The following is a 23,130-nucleotide window of genomic DNA, read 5'->3' on the forward strand; positions in this document are numbered from 1 at the left end:
GTCCAATCTCGACCAGGTGTTGTGTGTGTGTGTGACGTGCATGTGCCCTCCCTCTGCCCCGGGTGTCTCCTTCGCCATATGTCCTCCATAGCCCAGTCCTGCATGCCGCCTAAGATAACCCGGGCTGCCCGTCTCCCATGTTTATCTGTACCAGTAGCCCTATCCAATAGTGGATCTAGTGGATCTAGACATGTGTTAAAGTCTCCGCCCCATATTATCGCTGTTGGGTGAATCTCTCTTATTTTTGCCCACATGGTTTCATAAAATTGTGGGTCGTCTGTATTAGGTCCGTATGTCGTTATAAGGGTAAGATCTGTGCCTGCAAAATCCCCCCCTAAGTATTATAAATCTGCCCTGGTCATCTGTGTGCGTAGTGTGCAGCGTAAATTGGGTGTTGCGTTTGATCAGTATTAGGACTCCTCTAGCATAATTAGAATAGGACGATGCTACACGAATCTGCGCCCAGCGATATCCAATTCTACACTCTCTCTGAGGCGCTATGTGGGTTTCCTGAAGGCATGCAATGTCCACACTATGTCTATCTAGGTATGCAAGGACTTTCCTCATTTTTCTCGGGTCTTGTAGTCCTCTCACATTCCAAGACATGAGTCAACTTCCTAGTCGGCTGTGTCATTTCCGTCTCTTTGTATTTTGCCATAATGCTGCTGTTGCGCATTGCACCCCAGACTTAGCAAATCTGCATCTCGTAAATGAATTGTGTCGTCCAACCCTGTTGTCCTGTGATTTTTCCTTTTACCCCCATCCCTCCCACCCACTCCGTCTCAACCCCCGTGACGAAGACATCCCCCAATACAATAGCATGCTCCCCTCCATACTCCTCGCATGCGAAACTCGCAACATCCCCCCCGATACAACTGTTGTGATGTGCACTGTTGGGCGGACTTAGCCCGGGCCCATCCCCCTCTGTCCTATTACCCAGAGGGTAGGCCATTTATCAACATATGAGAGCACTGTTATCCTGGGTCCCCACAATTTACACTAATCATCCTGACTGTATGGCATTTACATGATATGTAAAATTAAACAGCAATACTCAGTCAGCTCCTTGTAGTTCAATCAGTATGAAGTTCTATTTGTCGATGGTATCACTTATCTGTTCCGTCGTTTCTCACCACACAGCACCTGGGACATACAGGATCACGCTGTGTGTCAGTCTCTTATTTCACTTGCGCCATAGTCCAGTCTCACCCTGACGCAGCTCTCAAGTTTCATTGTCCGCGCCATGAGGTGTCGATCCCAGTAGTCCGCATTTGGAGTCTGCGGCATGTCTCAGGTCCTGTCTATATGATCCCACTATTCCACATCCGATAAGTGCTCTTGATCTTGTTGTCTGTCCCTCGGTGATCGTCTACGTTCTCCCTTCGGTTTCCGAAGCTGTAGGTATTTCTGGATGTCTTTAGGGTCATTGAAAACCTTTACCGACCCATCATCCGTGATCTTCAGCCTGGCAGGGTATAGCATGGCATATGGAATTTGCAGGTCGCGTAGTTTTTGTTTAGCTTGCGTGTATTTTTTTTGCGCCTCTTGGACGGATTGAGTGGAATCAGGATAGATGGCAAGTTCCATTCCTTCATGTCGCAAGTCGCCCACTTCCCGGGCCTGCCTCAGGGCCGCATCGCGGTCTCGATAATTTAACACTTTCGCTATTATCGGTCTCGGTCTGGAGCCCACTGGCGGCTTCGGGGCAAGGGATCTGTGGGCCCTCTTGATCAAGAAGACATCTGAGAACGTGTGATCAGGAGGTGCCCACATATTTCTCTATTGGGCCGGTGTTCGTGGTTTCTGCAATGCCCATAATTCTTATGTTGCTGAGCCTAGATCTGGCTTCCAAATCTTCTGTCTTGGCAGTCAGTGCCGCCAGTTGTTTGTCCACACTAGTTTGTTTAACTGTTAGCTGGTTATTCGCATCCTCCACATCCGATATCCTACGCTCGGCCATGTCTGTTCTTTCAGTATGTCTGTCCAGCCTTTCAGACATTCGATCCATCAATGTTCATTAGTGCCGTCTGGATCGTTAGAAACATAGATTGAATATTGTCTGACACCTGACTCCCTGCCACATGTGCCGTCTGTGCTTCCGATTGAGTTGCGTCGCCATTTTGGTCTTGTACCCTCTTGGACTGATCAAAGTTGAGTTTCGACTGGTTTGCCCATTGCGCCTTTTTCGTGTCACACTGCTTCGTACAAGCTTGATCTGCGCCTTTTCTGTTGGTTTGGGCGCACTTCGCAGGATCGGCTACCCCAAGAGCAGCCCTCCTCGTCCCGATAGTGTTCCCCTGTCCGATCTTTCCAGCCTCGGTCGGGTTCGTTCGTTATGTGCCCAGCCACCTGATATTTCATACTCACAGGTTCGTAGCCCTCCGTGCCGTAGAGGTGCTGTTATGGCGGATGATTTCGGCAAATCACGCTCTGTTTCCTCAGCGAGATCTTCCACGTGGTCCGCGCAGTGGCAGTGGGTGGGGCCTCCCCAATCCGCTTTACGTGCTCTGCGTCTCGGTATGACTTCGCACCCTAGGCCGATGCTCCTGGAATGGTGGCGCCTTGTAGGCCGCAGTAGGTTCCTCCAGCGTCGAGTGGCAAAGGAAGCTTTTAAAGCGGTGTCGATGCCTCGTCGGATGTCCGAAACATCTCAGGCGACCTAGGTCATGCAATTGTCGGCGTGGTGTCCCCGTTTACTGTGTAGGATAAGGATGATGTTTACGGGCCCCGGAGGAGCTCGTTCACAGTGCGGCCATCTTGTTCCGTGGCTAGCTCCGCCCCCATCTTGAGCAGAAGTTACGAAGAATGGGCCACACACGTCATATCAGTGCTTATTGAGGAAAAACGGATACTGTAGTAATAGCAAAGGCTCAGATTCCCTTACGCTTCCCTTTAGTGCGTTTTGGGGAACAGTTACAAGCAAGGTAATGGGAATCGCGGTCACTCGTACGTCTGGTCGTTGCTCCTGGTTTACAAACACGTGGGCGCTTGCACTTTTTATCATCACTTATCGGGGAAGGACATGTACAACAGCGCTCGCGGAGGCCTGCGCCACTCATATCTGCAATAGTCTGTGAGGTTTGGAAGTGTCCTAGGCTTCTGGTCCTAAGAATAACAGTCTCTGCAAACTTCTTGACGCCAGTACAATTGGGTGCTGGACTTTGGTTCAGACCTAAATTTTCCGTGGTATCCATAAAACCGAAATGTAGAGAAAAGTGGAGGATTGTGCCCTCACAGTCTGTCAAAGGTAGTCCAAAAAAGAAAAAGTTCAAGCGTTCCGATATTTTGTTTCTGCGGTCCTGGAGCAAAGACTTTTTGCTCCAGGACCGCAGAAACAGAATATCGGACATTCCGAGAATCACGTTTTTTCCCTGACTACACACCTGAACTTTGCCTTGAAAAAGCCCACGGCCAATAGGCCAATAGGGCGAAACACGTGTCGGCTGTGCTTCTTTGTTCGCATATGAAACAATCAATAAAAACCACATACGCAATACCATTAAGGAACGCTTGAACTTTTTCTTTTTTGGACTACCTTTGACAGACTGTGGGGGCACAATCCTCCACTTTCCGCTACACTTATTTTCAAAAATGGCTCTTGGGTGAAGCCGTTCGTGAGGAATGTGCCACAACGAAATTGGGCTCTAACAATTGTAGCACAAAAACCCAGAGACCTCCACCCATTCAGCTAGCTATAAAACAGAAATGTGCCTCCTTATGTCTTCATGGTCCAGCAGTACATCTGGTCCTCAGATCTTTGTAGTCACAACTTCGCCAAGGTATTCTGGCATCATCCAGGAAAGTGTGTTGATTTGTTCCACATAAAGGATGAATTCTGGATAAGCCAAAGAGCCAAGCTTATGTCCAGTATGGTATATTTGTTTGCTTTATTTATAGAGAACTCTGTAACTTCCAATGCGTTGCCCTTTCACTAATATAACTATTTCCTGAAGGCACTAATGAGCTCTATGCTTGCTTTGATAAAACCGATAGGCCATGATTGTAGATTTAAACCAGTATTTACCTCTTTCTGATAATGTAGCAGGTTGGAATAGTTTCTGGAATGATAGAGGTATACTGTTTCAGACTTTAGCTGGATGTTCCGTAAAGGAATAGCTTCCAAATCTAACTCTTTGGCTTGTGGTAACCTGAAGGCGATCACAGCCCATTTACCTAAATGTTTTTAAATTTGAGATTTTAAGAGCTGAGGTCCCCTATTTGACCAAGTTTTGGGACAAGTACATATGGTTTTGAAGCCAGTGATGCACACGTAGGGCAGTGGAGATCGACTCCCTTCTGGTAAGTTCTAGGGAAATTTGGGTAGCAAGGTTCTATATTATTTGCTTGGAATGAAGAATGTAATACCTAGATTCCTGAGGTTACTAATACTAGTCACATTTTTAGGTCTCGTTTTTACCATTCCGAAGGAATGGGAAATGGCGAGAATTCAAGTGCTCGAACTGATTGTCAAACCACCGCTTTTTTTCGTGGCGTTTTCTTCGAGTGCACGTACAGGCACGCGCTTTTGGCCCATACACTTTCATGGCCATCTGTTCCTGTTCCTCAATGTCCCTCCCACCCTTCGTTTGATCTTGCCGCGAGTTCAGGCTAATGGCCCTCCCCCAGCACAGAGCGCGCATCGCGGCCGCACAGCACATCAAAGGGCTTCTCCCAGCGTGTGCTGTGCGGCTTCTCCTCCCCTAATTATGTGGCCGGCCGTACTTGTGTTTCCCGGCCGCTTCCCGGCCGCTCTTGTATTTAATTAGCAGCAGCAGCATTTCTCCTGCGCCAGGCCACATCAAAGGCTCTGTGCCACTTTCACCCACACAGCAACACTTACAGACATGCAACGCCACTCACACCCACGCAAGCCCACTATCATCCACGCAACACCACACTCACCCACGCAACGCCACTCACCCAAGCAACACCACTCACACACGCAACGCAACTCATCCACGCAACGCAACTCATCCACGCAACCCCACTCATCCACGCAACGCCACTCATCCACGCAACGCCACTCATCCACGCAACGCCACTCATCCACGCAACGCCACTCATCCACGCAACGCCACTCACCCACGCAACGCCACTCACCCACGCAACGCCACTCACCCACGCAACGCCACTCACCCACGCAACACCACTCACCCACGCAACACCACTCACCCACGCAACACCACTCACCCACGCAACACCACTCACCCACGCAACACCACTCACCCACGCAACACCACTCACCCACGCAACACCACTCACCCACGCAACACCACTCACCCACGCAACACCACTCACCCACGCAACGCCACTCACCCACGCAACGCCACTCACCCACGCAACGCCACTCACTCACTCACTCACGCAAAGTCACTCACACCCACGCAGTGCCACTTTCACCCACACAGCACCACTTTCAGACACGCAACGCCACTCACACCCACGCAAGCCCACTATCACCCACGCAATGCCACACTCACCCACGCAATGCCACACTCACCCAAGCAACACCACTCACACGCAACACCACTCACACGCAACACAACTCACCCACGCAACGCCACTCACCCACGCAACGCCACTCACCCACGCAACGCCACTCATCCACGCAACGCCACTCACACACGCAACGCCACTCACACACGCAACGCCACTCACACACGCAACGCCACTCACACACGCAACGCCACTCACACACGCAACGCCACTCACACACGCAACGCCACTCACCCACGCAACGCCACTCACCCACGCAACGCCACTCACCCACGCAACGCCACTCACCCACGCAACGCCACTCACCCACGCAACGCCACTCACACATGCAACGCCACTCACCCACGCAACGACACTCACTCACTCAAGCAAAGTCACTCACACCCACGCAGTGCCACTTTCACCCACACAGCACCACTTTCAGACACGCAACGCCACTCACACCCACGCAAGCCCACTATCACCCACGCAAGCCCACTATCACCCACGCAATGCCACACTCACCCACGCAATGCCACACTCACCCAAGCAACACCACTCACACACGCAACGCCACTCATCCACGCAACGCCACTCATCCACGCAACGCCACTCATCCACGCAACGCCACTCACACACGCAACGCCACTCACACACGCAACGCCACTCACACACGCAACGCCACTCACACACGCAACGCCACTCACACACGCAACGCCACTCACACACACGCCACTCACACACGCAACGCCACTCACCCACGCAACGCCACTCACCCACGCAACGCAGTGCCACTTTCACCCACACAGCACCACTTTCAGACACGCAACGCCACTCACACCCACGCAAGCCCACTATCACCCACGCAATGCCACACTCACCCACGCAATGCCACACTCACCCAAGCAACGCCACTCACACACGCAACACCACTCACCCACGCAACTCATCCACGCAACGCCACTCACACACGCAACGCCACTCACACACGCAACGCCACTCACCCACGCAACACCACTCACCCACGCAACACCACTCACCCACGCAACGCCACTCACCCACGCAACGCCACTCACCCACGCAACGCCACTCACTCACTCACTCACGCAAAGTCACTCACACCCACGCAGTGCCACTTTCACCCACACAGCACCACTTTCAGACACGCAACGCCACTCACACCCACGCAAGCCCACTATCACCCACGCAATGCCACACTCACCCACGCAATGCCACACTCACCCAAGCAACACCACTCACACGCAACACCACTCACACGCAACACAACTCACCCACGCAACGCCACTCACCCACGCAACGCCACTCACCCACGCAACGCCACTCACCCACGCAACGCCACTCACACACGCAACGCCACTCACACACGCAACGCCACTCACACACGCAACGCCACTCACACACGCAACGCCACTCACACACGCAACGCCACTCACCCACGCAACGCCACTCACCCACGCAACGCCACTCACCCACGCAACGCCACTCACCCACGCAACACCACTCACACATGCAACGCCACTCACCCACGCAACGACACTCACTCACTCAAGCAAAGTCACTCACACCCACGCAGTGCCACTTTCACCCACACAGCACCACTTTCAGACACGCAACGCCACTCACACCCACGCAAGCCCACTATCACCCACGCAAGCCCACTATCACCCACGCAAGCCCACTATCACCCACGCAATGCCACACTCACCCACGCAATGCCACACTCACCCAAGCAACACCACTCACACACGCAACACAACTCACCCACGCAACGCCACTCATCCACGCAACGCCACTCATCCACGCAACGCCACTCATCCACGCAACGCCACTCATCCACGCAACGCCACTCATCCACGCAATGCCACTCACACACGCAACGCCACTCACACACGCAACGCCACTCACACACGCAACGCCACTCACACACGCAACGCCACTCACACACGCAACGCCACTCACACACGCAACGCCACTCACACACGCAACGCCACTCACACACGCAACGCCACTCACACACGCAACGCCACTCACACACGCAACGCCACTCACACACGCAACGCCACTCACACACGCAACGCCACTCACACACGCAACGCCACTCACACACGCAACGCCACTCACACACGCAACGCCACTCACCCACGCAACGCCACTCACCCACGCAACGCAGTGCCACTTTCACCCACACAGCACCACTTTCAGACACGCAACGCCACTCACACCCACGCAAGCCCACTATCACCCACGCAATGCCACACTCACCCACGCAATGCCACACTCACCCAAGCAACGCCACTCACACACGCAACACCACTCACCCACGCAACTCATCCACGCAACGCCACTCACACACGCAACGCCACTCACACACGCAACGCCACTCACACACGCAGCGCCACTCACCCACGCAGCGCCACTCACCCACGCAGCGCCACTCACCCACGCAGCGCCACTCACCCACGCAGCGCCACTCACCCACGCAACGCCACTCACCCACGCAACGCCACTCACCCACGCAACGCCACTCACCCACGCAACGCCACTCACCCACGCAACGCCAGGCTACACATCATAAATAACAATCATTTGCAATGCTATAGGTCTCCCATTTACTTAAATTGAACATAATGGCATTGTAAATGACAATAACTTTCAAAAATTTTTACTTTTACAATAAATTAAAAAGGCATTGTCATTTACTATGCCAACAGCTTAAAGTTGCCTAAATGCAAGACTTATTGCATTGCAAATAGCCAATAGGGCTCGCTTTTGGGACCATCTAAGTGTTTATGCATGCGACATTTTATGTTGTTGCAACAAGGAAATTATGCTGCATAACTACTTATAAGGGCCCAAAAGCGAGACCTATTGGCAATGCCAATGCTTGTTACAATGGGAAATGTATCCTTTACAGCGGCAGTTGGCCTCTAACCAACTGGTCCCTCAAATTCAAAGTGAACTCTCAATGTCTGGAGGGAGCCAGTCTGAATAAAGTTGTACCATAACTGTTTACACAGACAGAAACTAAAGCGTCTGACTGTAAATGCTGCACTTCAATCCACATATATCAAAGTAAGTGTCCTGTTCACAATTCTTCTGGCACTTGCCGCTGTTGAGTGCCACTGAGAACCAGATTCAGAATTTTTCAACAATAGGAAGGTGCACCAGGAAAGAACTCCATGTTCAATTTTGATTATTCCATCATCCTCTTTATTAGTGATTTGTGAAATACAAGTCAAAATCCAGCCAACGTGTTTCGTTCCATATTACAAAGGAACTTCATCAGGGCTCAAACGTAATGTTGTGTAGGAGTCATACATGCTATTTATAGTACAGTGTCATCATATATTAGGAAACATTCTGCTCCTTATGTTACAGTCATTCCCAGGTCACAAATAATACCAAGGGACACTATCACGTCCCAAATGTGATACCCATTCTGGCCGGAGGATTTCTGGAACCAATCCTCAAAAACAGTGAGGTGGTGTTGTTGGGCTCTTGCCTCTCCAGGAGGGAGAACAGGACATAGTAGGGGATGTACTGGTAATTCAACTATGTGTGTAACATGTTCAGATTTGGCTACCCTCCTGGCCTCTGGAATTAATTGTTGCGCTCTCCGACCACAGACGGACCTGCTGGAATTGGTGTGGTCTGGCTTCATAGTCGCAAATATTCTTCCATCTTCATTTAGGGACGTGGAACCAAATCAAAATGCATGCATTTTTGCTTTACAATTGTTGTGGAGGGGGTGAAGGCAGTGCCAGGGAATAGCAGGGAGAAGGGGAGCAAATCAGGCTACTGCTATACCCTGATTTTATGATGTGTGCACATGAGTGTTTGGATATTTGATGTCTGGGGTATCCCTTGTTCTGTCCACCTGTTTGTATGCATCCTCAAAGGTTGTAGGGTGCTTCATAAGGTTTAGTACTAGCCTGACTTGCTCCACTTCTCCCTACCTGAGTGCTGAAGGGTCACTTTAGCCCTTTCACTACAGATGTTAATAATTTAGTTTTTGAGGGTGCAAGTAAACATATTAACTTCCTAAGAAAATGCCTGGTGATACGTGCAGTGGAAAGGCTGTTTAATTTCCACAGCTGTATATGGTTCCTTAACTATAGATGGCACAAAATAGCTACCTTTCTCCCTCCCTATCCAAAGAGGTGTACCAAACCTTGATATAATATTCCCAACCATCTTTTTTTTCTGCAGTAATTGCATCTGCTTTGGTACATTGATTGGCTTCAATCTGCCGCAAAAATATGCACAGTAACACCATAAGATAAACATAAGGACGCAGTGAGGGGGGTGCATCTGGGTTGGTTTTGACACCCTTTCCAATGCTGTGGGCCGGGAAAGTGGTACAGGAACAACACTAGGGCAATGTAAGGAAGGAAGGGGAGAAGGCAAATCAGTGGATGCTTGCAGCATGGATCATGCCGTTTCTGCTTACGTAGATAATGCCATGATACGGACTGACACATGCGTGTAATAGCACTTTAGGGCAACCACTCTTCATGTGTGTATTTTTTTCATTCTCTTTAATAGTCCTTTTTTGGGTTTCGCCTGCCGAAGGCTGCGCTCTGCGCAGCTCTTCAGCGCAGGTGAAATCCTATGTCGACACTAAGCACTTCGGGAACGTCCCCCGGCTCTCATTGGCTAGCTCCATAAATGGAGGCTAGCCATTGAGTGCCGGATCTGTCCGTCAAGGCCGGACCAGATTCGGGGGCGTTCCCGAGATTTTTTCCCAGGGCGGAGTTACGTTTTTTCCCGTTCCCTCCCCTTTCACTGAAAGTGAATTCAGATGCGCTGTCCATTCCCGCCCCCTCCGTGTGCCTCCCCGCCCCTCCCTCGCTGTCCTGTGCACGTTTCCCGCCGTCCGTGTCCTCTCCCGCCCCCTCCCGCCGTCCGTGTCCTCTCCCGCCCCCCTCCCGCCGTTCGTGTCCTCTCCCGCCCCCCTCCCGCCGTTCGTGTCCTCTCCCGCCCCCCTCCCGCCGTTCGTGTCTTCTCCCGCCCTCCTCCCGCCGTCCGTGTCCTCCCCCGCCCCCTGTGTCTTCGTAGGTGCTTGTTCAGAAAGCGAGTGAGGGCGTGATTACTCACAGCTGCTTCTGTTCCTGGCCAAGGTGCGCCCAGAGACCGATCCTCCTCCTCGAGGCATAGCCCGGGCTCCTCCAGCTAAACAAAACAGCAGCTGCTGGCTCTCAAGAGCCGGGAGAATCGCTGTTTTAGCAAACACGCGTGCGCACTGCCCGGCCCGGCCCGGGACTTGTTGACCAGCCCCGAGTTGTTGAATACCTCGAATAGCTATCATATTTGCAGTTGCTGCTGCTCCAATTCAGCGGGGCTCCGCTTTTTTCCCTGCTGTGCTGTAAACGAAGAGGCTAGCTTTTGTCACCCCTAGTTGTCTCTCAGAGCTACCCAAATTGCCAAGACCCCAAGCCCACGCTGCCCCCACCCCTCCCCGCCCTAGGAGCTCACGAATCTGGTCCGGCCGGGCCGTGCTTGCTGCTGTCCTGCCTTCCTCCCGCCGTCCCCCCCTGTCCTCTCCCGCCCCCCTCCCGCCGTTCGTGTACTCTCCCGCCCCCCTCGTCTTCTCCCGCCCCCTTCCCGCCGTTCGTGTACTCTCCCGCCCCCCTCGTCTTCTCCCGCCCCCCTCCCGCCGTTCGTGTACTCTCCCGCCCCCCTCGTCCTCTCCCGCCCCCCTCCCGACGTTCGTGTACTCTCCCGCCCCCCTCGTCCTCTCCCGTCCCCCTCCCGTCTTTGTTGTCAGGGGCGCTAGAGTCCAAAGAATGCTGTCAAGGTTCAAGCACATAAGGTGAGTGCCGTTTTATTTTTCTTGCGCCGTTCCCGCTCCCGCTGTCCGTTTGCGCCCCCCCCGTCCGTGTACCGCCAGCGCTATGCTGCAACTTCCCACGCCACTGCCCTCTGGCCTCCGCAAACATGTTTCCGACGGTATGTCTGCGAACCACGGAGTCATGGGGGGCACTGAATGTGAATGAGTTAGCTGGCTCATAAATGGTGTCCGGGGTGTTGGTCATGAGGTGAATCGATATGTATGGGTCATTTGTATAGAATGAGGTTGTGGTTGCAACCAGTGGCATTCCTAACTTTATCAACGTTTTTCAGCTCCTTAGAGCTCACGTGCTGTGGAGTAGCAACTAATGAAGAGGTCTAATTGGACAATCCGAATTCTCCAGAACCGCTCCTACAGCGAGCAGTGCTCCAAGCCAACCTTCAGCATTACTTTGTATTATTAAGTCAAGTTCGGGTGTTCAATGTGTTGTGTGACTAGCTGTGTGTCGGTGTGCTGTTTCCCGCGGTGGAGCTGGTCACATCCGCTTACACCGCAGGACTGCACTTGGGGTGTTCGCCTCATGACTCATAGTAAACCTGTTGAACAAAGCCCGCACGAGCCAACACGAGGCTGGTCCGGTGCTTGGCCTTCCGCTGGTTGTCTCTCCTCCGTCTTTGGTGGGAGATCTCACCTGCAAAGTGGGACTGGTTACTCAGTAGGAAGAAGGTATTTTGGTTTGTCGCTTTGAGAAACATCAGGCTTATTTTTACAAGCATCCAGGCAGAGGACTTTTTTTTCCACAGATGAGGCCACCTGGGACTCTCCCAGGCAGGCAGCACTCCCACCAGTTGCTATTATCTTTAGGTTTGTCATGACAGCAGCTATCTGAAGACCGATGTTTACCAATTCTTTAATACATACATACACACATAGTGCCGGTGTTTGCTCTGCCCTGAACAGTATTTCTCTCACCCCATGTTATTTTCTTATTTGTATAGTATTCAGCCTGCTATGGAATGATTGCATTGCAGCGCATGAAGGAATATTTTATATCTCAAAAGAACTCTGAAATCATGGGACATTAAAGTACATATTCCGTAGATGCATCGTATATAAAAATCAGTTAGTTCGTTTTTTCCTGTGCATCAGGCGCTCTTAATGTTTTAGCCGGCACTCAAAATGCAAACCAAACATTCTGCCTTTGCCAAGGCTTCTTTTGTCTTTGTCAACATGTGCGCCGCCCTCTTGCCCGATAGTTCGTGACCGCTCGGGGGTCCTCTCCCTGTGAATCCGTCACTGCTGTGTCAGCGCCCAGGCGTGGGGTGATGCTGTTGCCAGGATACCTTTAAATCCAGGGCTGGTAAATCTGTGCAGCCTTCTCGACAGTGATATTGATTAGAGGGTTTGAACTGTGACCTTTCTCCTCATTGACTGCACCATGACCACCTCTGCACAAGTCATTCAGCAGGAACTTGAGGCGCAAGAATGAGCATGGTTAAACCTGAATATGGGATAAATGTCATTATGGGTGCATGGTGTACAATTAAAAATATGGAATATGTCTATTTTTTAAAACCGCTCATTTGTGGTATGATAACTGAGGTGAAATAGTCTTGCAAAACAGGGTTCCCTTGATGCTTTGTTGAGATGCTTGATAAACGTACGTTGTCGTCTTAGACACACCGGGGCTCCAGGGTGTGTGTGTATGTGACTGCTCCAGTGTGTGTGTGTGTGTATGTGACTGCTCCTGTGTGTGTGTGTGTGTGTGTGTGTGTGTGACTGCTCCAGTATGTGTATGTCACTGCTCCAGTGTGTGTGTGTGACTGCTCCAGGGTGTGTGCGTGCGTGTGTGACTGCTCCAGGGTGTGTGTGTGCGCGTGTGTGACTGCTCCAGGGTGTGTGTGTGTGTGTGACTGCTCCAGGGTGTGTGTGTGTGTGTGTGTGTGTGACTGCCCCAGGGTGTGTGTGTATGTGACTGCCTCAGAGTGTGTGTATGTGACTGCCCCAGAGTGTGTGTGTGTATGTGACTGCTCCAGTGTGTGTGTGTGACTGCTCCAGTGTGTGTGTGTGTGTGTGACTGCTCCAGAGTGTGTGTGTATGTGACTGCTCTGGGTGTGTGTGTGTGTGTGTGTGTGTGTGGGGGGGGCTCTGGGTGTGTGTGTGTATGGGTAGCTCTCTTCTGCCCTCACTCTCCCCTATGCCCCAGCCGTCCCCTCTCGCGTTTCCCCTCTATTTCCTCGTTGGTTCCTCGCTCTGCCTTTCCCTCTTGTTCTTCTCCTCGCACCCTGACCAGCTCAACCTCCTCCATTCGCCGTCCCTCCTGCCCGCTCACCGTTGTCTTCACACACCCCTCTCCACTTAGTATGCCCCCTCCTTTCCTTTCTCCCTCCCATCCTCTCACATCCTCCATTGATACATTGTACTCGCCCTATCTTTCTTTTGCTTTCCTCTTCCAAATCTACCGCTTGTTTTTAAAATGTATATTGCCTGTCCACCTCCTGCCCCTTTCCTGTACCCCCCGAACTATCGCCTTCTCTCCCTTTCGTTTCACCCCTCCAGACTCTTCCCCCGTTCTCTCTCTGTCCCCCATTTCTCTCTCTGTCCCCCATTTCTCTCTCTGTCCCCCATTTCTCTCTCTGTCCCCCATTTCTCTCTCTGTCCCCCATTTCTCTCTCTGTCCCCCATTTCTCTCTCTGTCCCCCATTTCTCTCTCTGTCCCCCATTTCTCTCTCTGTCCCCCATTTCCCTCTCTGTCCCCCATTTCCCTCTCTGTCCCCCATTTCTCTCTCTGTCCCCCATTTCTCTCTCTGTCCCCCATTTCTCTCTCTGTCCCCCATTTCTCTCTCTGTCCCCCATTTCTCTCTCTGTCCCCCATTTCTCTCTCTGTCCCCCATTTCTCTCTCTGTCCCCCATTTCTCTCTCTGTCCCCCATTTCTCTCTCTGTCACCCATTTCTCTCTGTCACTCATTTCTCTCTCTGTCACCCATTTCTCTCTCCTATTTCCCATTTCTCTCTCCATGTACCCCCTTCTCTCTCTCTCCCCCTTCTCTCTCTCTCTCCCCCCTTCTCTCTCTCTCTCCCCCTTCTCTCTCTCTCCCCCCTTCTCTCTCTCATCCCCCCTTCTCTCTCTCATCCCCCCTTCTCTCTCTCATCCCCCCTTCTCTCTCTCATCCCCCCTTCTCTCTCTCATCCCCCCTTCTCTCTCTCCCCCCCTTCTCTCTATCTCCTCCCCTTCTCTCTATCTCCTCCCCTTCTCTCTATCTCCTCCCCTTCTCTCTATCTCATGTTCCTGTGACCCATGGCGTTGGCTGCAGGTGGGTTGGCACAACTCCTGTCAGAGAAGTGTCTCAATCCTGCTGTGGATTAGGGGCACGTGCCCCTGCTTGGTCCATGGTGAGGTGCTTTTTACACAGAAAAAGGTGTCTCTGTTAAACCGTAGTTTGAGAGTATTTTTAGTTATTGTGTTTTCTTATTGTACAAAACGAATCATGGTGGAACCGGGAATCTTATGCCAGAGCATCCCGGAAAACCCAAAAAGTGAAAGTGAAAAAAACATTTTGGAGAAAAATCACGTGATGTCACAGAAATCGCTTCATCTCTTAGTGGTGTTTAATGTAGGTGCATTTACAAACCCCAGCCCTCACATAAGGTGTCTGAAATGACTCAGACCTGGCAGATTCTCTTGATGCCCATGAGCAACAGTAAAGAGCATGTTCACAGCTGAAGAGTGACCACTTCACCATTCATCCCTTTGTGCCTGCAGACAGAGCTGAATACTTCACCTTTCACCACTTTGCATCTGCAAACAGAGCTGACCACTTCACCAGCTGAGCATCATTTGCATAAGCGTCATTGACACCCCATACTACCGATTTTTTTATTACATATGGTTTCCACAATTACTTAAAGTACGTATGTTGTGATCGGTAGTCTGTCACCTGCTATACATTCCACCATACAGTTTTTAAGATTCTTTTTGGTATTTGTATTCATCCATTTACACCCTTTTACGTTAAAATAGCTATAGCTTTACTGTATAGTTGCTATAAAAGCTTATAATATGGTATAGTGGGCACTTAAAAAAAAATATCACTCCACTGCTAACAAAGCATGAATAAAAAACATTGCCATTTACAATGCCAGTAGCTCCAACAAATGTGAGACCTATTGCAATGTAAACAACAATGCCATTTATTTAGAAGTAAAAAAAAAAAAAGAAATGTCATGAGCAATGCCAATAGCTCTAACTTTTCCAAAGGCGAAACCATTGCATTGTAAATGCTTGTTAGGTCGGGCACTTTATTGCTCGAAACCTATTACATGTGACAAAACTCTCTTGAACAAGCCGGATTTCCTACAATGCATGTTGTGTACTGGAGCGTAAAAGCTTCCCCAGGCGCGCGCTTGGCCTCACACCCCATATGCCTGCTCCCCCTCCCCCGATGCCTTGCACCAGATTTCCCCGGCGCTCGCCATATGCTCGTTCCCTCCCACTGGCAGCCTGCGGCCACTGATTACAGTAAAGGCTTTGATCTATCTCACACCCCTCTCCCACTCGCTCCTACTGACCATGTAAAGGGGACGACACTGGAACAATGGCTGCTTCGCCAGGAATGGCCTTCTGTCGACCCCTTCTTACATCCTCCAGACATGGCTGATGCAGCTTCTTCCTGCAGTTTGTTCTTTGGGTGAGGGTATTCCTGGGTGTGACAGAGCTGCATGCAGTGTAGGTCCATGCACACCACAACTTCGCCTTGCTTTGTTGTATTTTTGCATTGTTAATGTTCACATTTGTTCGCAATTCGCCATGTGCCTTTCGTTTCTGTCTCACTCTCTCCTACCCCTTCACTGTCTTGGCCTCTCCATCTATCTCACACCCCTCTCCCACTCCCTCCTCCCACTTGCTCCTACTGACCATGTAAAGGGGACGACACTGGAACAATGGCTGTCTCGCCAGGAATGGCCTTCTGTCGACCCCTTCTTACATCCTCCAGACATGGCTGAGGCAGCTTCTTCCTGCAGGTTGTTCTTTGGGCGAGGGTATTCCTGGGTGTGGCAGAGCTGCATGCAGTGTAGGTCCATGCACACCACAACTTCGCCTTGCTTTGTTGTATTTTTGCATTGTTAATGTTCACATTTGTTCGTGCCTTTCGTTTCTGTCTCGCTCTCTCCTACCCCTTCACTGTCCTGGCCTCTCCACTCTTCCTCTATTTCTGTCTCACTCTCTCCTGCCCCTTCACTGTCTTGGCCTCTCCACTCTTCCTCTATTTCTGTCTCACTTACTGCTGCCCCTTCACTGTCTTGGCCTCTCCACTCTTCCTCTATTTCTGTCTCACTCTCTCCTGCCCCTTCACTGTCTTGGCCTCTCCACTCTGCCTCTATTTCTGTCTCACTCTCTCCTGCCCCTTCACTGTCCTGGCCTCTCCACTCTTCCTCTGTTTCTGTCTCACTCTCTCCTGCCCCTTCCCTGTCTTGGCCTCTCCACTCTTCCTCTGTTTCCGTCTCACTCTCTCCTGCCCCTTCACTGTCTTGGCCTCTCCACTCTTCCTCTGTTTCTGTCTCACTCTCTCCTGCCCCTTCCCTGTCTTGGCCTCCCCACTCTTCCTCTTTTTCATTTCCCACTCTCTCCTGCCCCTTCCCTGTCTTGGCCTCCCCACTCTTCCTCTATTTCTGTCTCACTCTCTGCTGCCCCTTCACTGTCTTGGCCTCTCCACTCTTCCTCTATTTCTGTCTCACTCTCTCCTGCCCCTTCACTGTCTTGGCCTCTCCACTCTGCCTCTATTTCTGTCTCACTCTCTCCTGCCCCTTCACTGTCCTGGCCTCTCCACTCTTCCTCTGTTTCTGTCTCACTCTCTCCTGCCCCTTCCCTGTCTTGGCCTCTCCACTCTTCCTCTGTTTCCGTCTCACTCTCTCCTGCCCCTTCACTGTCTTGGCCTCTCCACTCTTCCTCAGTTTCCGTCTCACTCTCTCCTTCCCCTTACCTGTCTTGACCTCTCCACTCTTCCTCTGTTTCTGTCTCACTCTCTCCTGCCCCTTCCCTGTCTTGGCCTCTCCACTCTTCCTCTGTTTCCGTCTCACTCTCTCCTGACCCTTCACTGTCTTGACCTCTCCACTCTTCCTCTGTTTCCGTCTCACTCTCTCCTGCCCCTTCACTGTCTTGGCCTCTCCACTCTTCCTCTATATCTGTTTCACTCTCTCCTGCCCCTTCCCTGTCTTGGCCTCTCCACTCTTCCTCTATTTCTGTCTCACTCTCTGCTGCCCCTTCACTGTCTTGGCCTCTCGACTCTTCCTCTATTTCTGTCTCACTCTCTCCTGCCCCTTCACTGTCTTGGCCTCTCCACTCTGCCTCTATTTCTGTCTCACTCTCTCCTGCCCCTTCACTGTCCTGGCCTCTCCACTCTTCCTCTGTTTCTGTCTCACTCTCTCCTGCCCCTTCCCTGTCTTGGCCTCTCCACTCTTCCTCTGTTTCCGTCTCACTCTCTCCTGCCCCTTCACTGTCTTGGCCTCTCCACTCTTCCTCTATTTCTGTCTCACTCACTCCTGCCCCTTCACTGTCTTGGCCTCTCCACTTTTCCTCTTTTTCATTTCTCACTCTCTCCTGCCCCTTCACTGTCTTGGCATCTCCACTCTTCCTCTGTTTCCGTCTCACTCTCTCCTGCCCCTTCCCTGTCTTGGCCTCTTCACTCTTCGTCTGTTTCTGTCTCATTCTCTCCTGTCCCTTCACTGTCTTGGCCTCTCCACTCTTCCTCTATTTCTGTATCACTCTCTCCTGCCCCTTCCCTCTCTTGGCCTCTCCACTCTTCCTCTATTTCTGTCTCACTCCTGCCCCTTCCCTGTCTTGGCCTCTCCACTCTTCCTCTGTTTCCGTCTCACTCTCTCCTGCCCCTTCACTGTCTTGGCCTCTCCACTCTTCGTCAGTTTCTGCCTCACTCTCTCCTGCCCCTTCACTGTCTTGACCTCTCCACTCTTCCTCTGTTTCCGTCTCACTCTCTCCTGCCCCTTCACTGTCTTGGCCTCTCCACTCTTCCTCTATATCTGTTTCACTCTCTCCTGCCCCTTCCCTGTCTTGGCCTCCCCACTCTTCCTCTGTTTCCGTCTCACGCTCTCCTGCCCCTTCACGGTCATGGCCTCTCCACTCTTCCTCAGTTTCCGCCTCACTCTCTCCTGCCCCTTCACTGTCTTGGCCTCTCCAGTCTTCCTCAGTTTCCGCCTCACTCTCTCCTGCCCCATCACTGTCTTGGCCTCTCCACTCTTCCTCAGTTTCCGTCTCACTCTCTCCTGCCCCTCCACTGTCTTGACCTCTCCACTCTATCTCTATTTCTGTCTCTCTCTCCTGCCCCTTCCCTGTCTTGGCCTCTCCACTCTTCCTCTATTTCTGTCCCACTCTCTCCTGCCCCTTCCCTGTCTTGGCCTCTTCACTCTTCGTCTGTTTCTGTCTCACTCTCTCCTGCCTCTTCACTGTCTTGGCCTCTCCACTCTTCCTCTATTTCTGTCTCATTCTCTCCTGTCCCTTCACTGTCTTGGCCTCTCCACTCTTCCTCTATTTCTGTATCACTCTCTCCTGCCCCTTCCCTCTCTTGGCCTCTCCACTCTTCCTCTATTTCTGTCTCACTCTCTCCTGCCCCTTCACTGTCTTGACCTCTCCACTCTTCCTCTGTTTCTGTCTCACTCTCTCCTGCCCCTTCCCTGTCTTGGCCTCTCCACTCTTCCTCTGTTTCCGTCTCACTCTCTCCTGCCCCTTCACTGTCTTGGCCTCTCCACTCTTCCTCAGTTTCTGCCTCACTCTCTCCTGCCCCTTCACGGTGTTGGCCTCTCCAGTCTTCCTCAGTTTCGCCTCACTCTCTCCTGCCCCTTCACTGTCTTGGCCTCTCCACTCTTCCTCAGTTTCCGTCTCACTCTCTCCTGCCCCTTCCCTGTCTTGACCTCTCCACTCTTCCTCTGTTTCTGTCTCACTCTCTCCTGCCCCTTCCCTGTCTTGGCCTCTCCACTCTTTCTCTGTTTCCGTCTCACTCTCTCCTGCCCCTTCACTGTCTTGGCCTCTCCACTCTTCCTCTATTTCTGTCTCACTCTCTCCTGCCCCTTCACTGTCTTGGCCTCTCCACTCTTCCTCTTTTTCATTTCTCACTCTCTCCTGCCCCTTCCCTGTCCTGGCATCTCCACTCTTCCTCTGTTTCCGTCTCACTCTCTCCTGCCCCTTCACTGTCTTGGCCTCTCCACTCTTCGTCAGTTTCTGCCTCACTCTCTCCTGCCCCTTCACTGTCTTGACCTCTCCACTCTTCCTCTGTGTCCGTCTCATTCTCTCCTGCCCCTTCACTGTCTTGGCCTCTCCACTCTTCCTCTATTTCTGTCTCACTCTCTGGTGCCCCTTCACTGTCTTGGCCTCCCCACTCTTCCTCTATTTCTGTCTCACTCTCTCCTGCCCCTTCCCTGTCTTGGCCTCTCCACTCTTCCTCTGTTTCTGTCTCACTCTCTCCTGCCCCTTCCCTGTCTTGGCCTCTCCACTCTTCCTCTGTTTCCGTCTCACTCTCTCCTGCCCCTTCACTGTCTTGGCCTCTCCACTCTTCCTCAGTTTCCGTCTCACTCTCTCCTGCCCCTTCACTGTCTTGGCCTCTCCACTCTTCCTCTGTTTCCGTCTCACTCTCTCCTGCCCCTTCACTGTCTTGGCCTCTCCACTCTTCCTCTATTCATGTCTCACTCTCTCCTGCCCCTTCACTGTCTTGGCCTCTCCACTCTTCCTCTTTTTCATTTCTCACTCTCTCCTGCCCCTTCCCTGTCTTGGCATCTCCACTCTTCCTCTATTTCCGTCTCACTCTCTTCTGCCCCTTCCCTGTCTTGGCCTCCCCACTCTTCCTCTGTTTCCGTCTCACTCTCTCCTGCCCCTTCACTGTCTTGGCCTCTCCACTCTTCCTCTATTTCTGTCTCACTCTCTCCTGCCCCTTCACTGTCTTGGCCTCTCCACTCTTCCTCTATTTCTGTCTCACTCTCTCCTGCCCCTTCACTGTCTTGGCCTCTCCACTCTTCCCCTATTTCTGTCTCACTCTCTCCTGTCCCTACACTGTCTTGGCCTCTCCACTCTTCCTCTATTTCTGTATCACTCTCTCCTGCCCCTTCACTGTCTTGGCCTCTCCACTTATCCTCTGTTTCCGTCTCACTCTCTCCTGCCCCTTCACTGTCTTGGCCTATCCACTCTTCCTCAGTTTCCGTCTCACTCTCTCCTGCCCCTTCACTGTCTTGGTCTCTCCACTCTTCCTCTATTTCCGTCTCACTCTCTCCATCCCCTTCACTGTCTTGCTTCTGTTTATTGTATTTGCACAAATCTAATATCTTGGTCTATTCCTTTTCGATAATCAGGCATTTTTGTTTATTAGGTGTTTGTTTTTGATGGGTTTATTTATAGGCACTTTCTATCTATCTATCTATCTATCTATCTATCTATCGCCCTCACTCAGCACCACCACTCAGGGGCACCACAGCATCAATCTGTGCAACCATTCAACAACAACTGGTTTAAATAGGTTCTCTCAATGTCTCAAACTTTATTACAAATGTCAAAAAAAATGTTAATATTTCACTTCTGTTCTTGGATTTTCGTCACAATAAAATACACTTAACACAATCTTCACAAAATTTATTTACAAAAGTTTAAGCTATTGCTATTATAAATTACAATAACTTTTATTTAAGTATTAATTATTTAAAAAAATTAAAAGCCATTGTTATTTGTAATAGCAATACATCTAAGTCACGTAAATACAACACATATTGCATTACAAATGCTATAGGTGTCACATTTACGAAAGTTATAACTATTGGCATTGTAAATGACAAAGCTATTCATTTAGCTATTTTCAAAACCAACACAGAAATAAAAAAAATTGTCATTTACAATACCAATAGCTCAAAATTTCCGAATGCGAGACCTATTGCATTGTAAATGCTTGTTAAACCAAGCGTTGTTTTTAACATCAGGTGCACATTCATATATTTTAAAGATGGTGTAGAGGATTAGTTATCTTGGGGGTACATACGTTACTTTGGAATTGGGAGACAAAGCTGCCCTTTTGGAGCTTGATCAGTGAGAAAGTCTCCTCATGTGTTGACTGATGAGCGCATATATCATCAGTAATTGTACATGGCACATACAGATTGTCAGGTAAACCTTTAACATATTTGATGATGACCTCCGTTGAAATAAGGGATCTCTGTTTCATTTAGTAAATGCCAAAGTTGTGTTTGAATCCAAGAGTGTACTTGGAGTCTGTTAATACAAAAACAGATTTAGAAGTAACCAACATGCAAGCTCATGCAAGAGAATTGATTCAACAATTTGACCAAAATGGGCCTAAGTCAAATAACAACTTCTGTGCCATGCAGGGTGCATACAGCATAACCAGTAACCAAGGAGCCTTTGTCGTTTATAAGACATCATTTATTGACTTAATATAGAAGATCACTGTTGAGTAGTGATACATCTAAGCGATAAACACAAGGTTTGGTTAGGTGGGCAGTTCCTAGAACACAGTGAGGTTCCCCATCAAGGGCAGTTGAAAAAAAGGTCAGCAGAGTTCAAAACAAGCTAGCCTACTCGTGTTCAGTGGCGGCTCCTGCGCTAATTCGGAGGAGTGTCGCCCCACTTCATATATTTCTATTCATGCATACCGACATAAAATCAACAAAGAGAAAAACAAGCATTGGCATAGCCAATAGGTCTCGCTTTTGGGACCTTATAAGTGTTTAGCCATGCAACAGTTGATGTTGTTGCACCAAGGATATTGTGCTGCATAACTAAATACTTATAAGGTCCCAAAAGCGAGACCTTATGGATCCAGACAAGGTGCAAAGCAGGCATGGACTATCATCCTTGGCTTCTCGAGTCCAGCTGGAACCAGAACCGCTATAAAACTGGGTCCTGTCGCAGAACAAGGAAACATAGTGCAAGCGTTCCATGCTATGCTAACTAGAGTCCATCTGGCCTTGGCTTCTTGTTATGACTAGGTACTGTGACCAGCACAACACGACACCCTGAAGTCCTACACGTCTTCACAGACCAGGGACGGAGCCTGTCCACAATGTTGCAAGCTCTCGCCAAGGTGCTCACTACTGGTACCCACAGGGTCAGTCCTTAATGTGTGCAGGTTGTTGCCTGTGGTGGACACTGGGACTCATTTTTAGGTCTCGCTGGTGTTAGGAGCGCGAAGCGCTGCATCCAGAGAAAGACCTTGTGTTGTGCACTTGCCGGGAATGTTGGACAGGGGAAGGGTACGCGCTTTCCCTCGGCGATTTCATCTTGTGGGCGCGCCACACAGCCCGGCGCTGTGCACATCTCCTGTTCAACATTCACTGAAAGTCAGCCTCTCGCCTCTTCCAATCGCGCGCGCACAACACACACAGCTGCACACACACACACACAGCTGCACACACACACACACAGCTACACACACACACAGCTACACACACACACAGCTACACACACACAGAGCTACACACACAGCTACACACACACAGCTACACACACACAGCTACACACACACAGCTACACACACACAGCTACACACACACAGCTACACACACACACAGCTACACACACACAGCTACACACACACACACAGACACACACAGACACACACACAGACACACACACAGACACACACACACAGACACACACACACAGACACACACACACAGACACACACACACAGACACACACACAGACACACACACAGACACACACACACAGACACACACACACAGACACACACACACAGACACACACACACAGACACACACACACAGACACACACACACAGACACACACACACAGACACACACACACACAGACACAC

General features: G+C 50.8%; 1 protein-coding gene across 1 annotated transcript in view; it reads left to right on the forward strand.

The window, feature by feature from the left end:
* SMAD4 (SMAD family member 4) overlaps positions 1–23,130 on the forward strand; it is a 308,776-nt gene that overhangs the window by 40,841 nt on the left and 244,805 nt on the right. The window lies entirely within an intron of this gene.

This window comes from Lissotriton helveticus, chromosome 2_1 (assembly GCF_964261635.1).
Source record: "Lissotriton helveticus chromosome 2_1, aLisHel1.1, whole genome shotgun sequence".
NCBI classification, from domain to species: domain Eukaryota; kingdom Metazoa; phylum Chordata; class Amphibia; order Caudata; family Salamandridae; genus Lissotriton; species Lissotriton helveticus.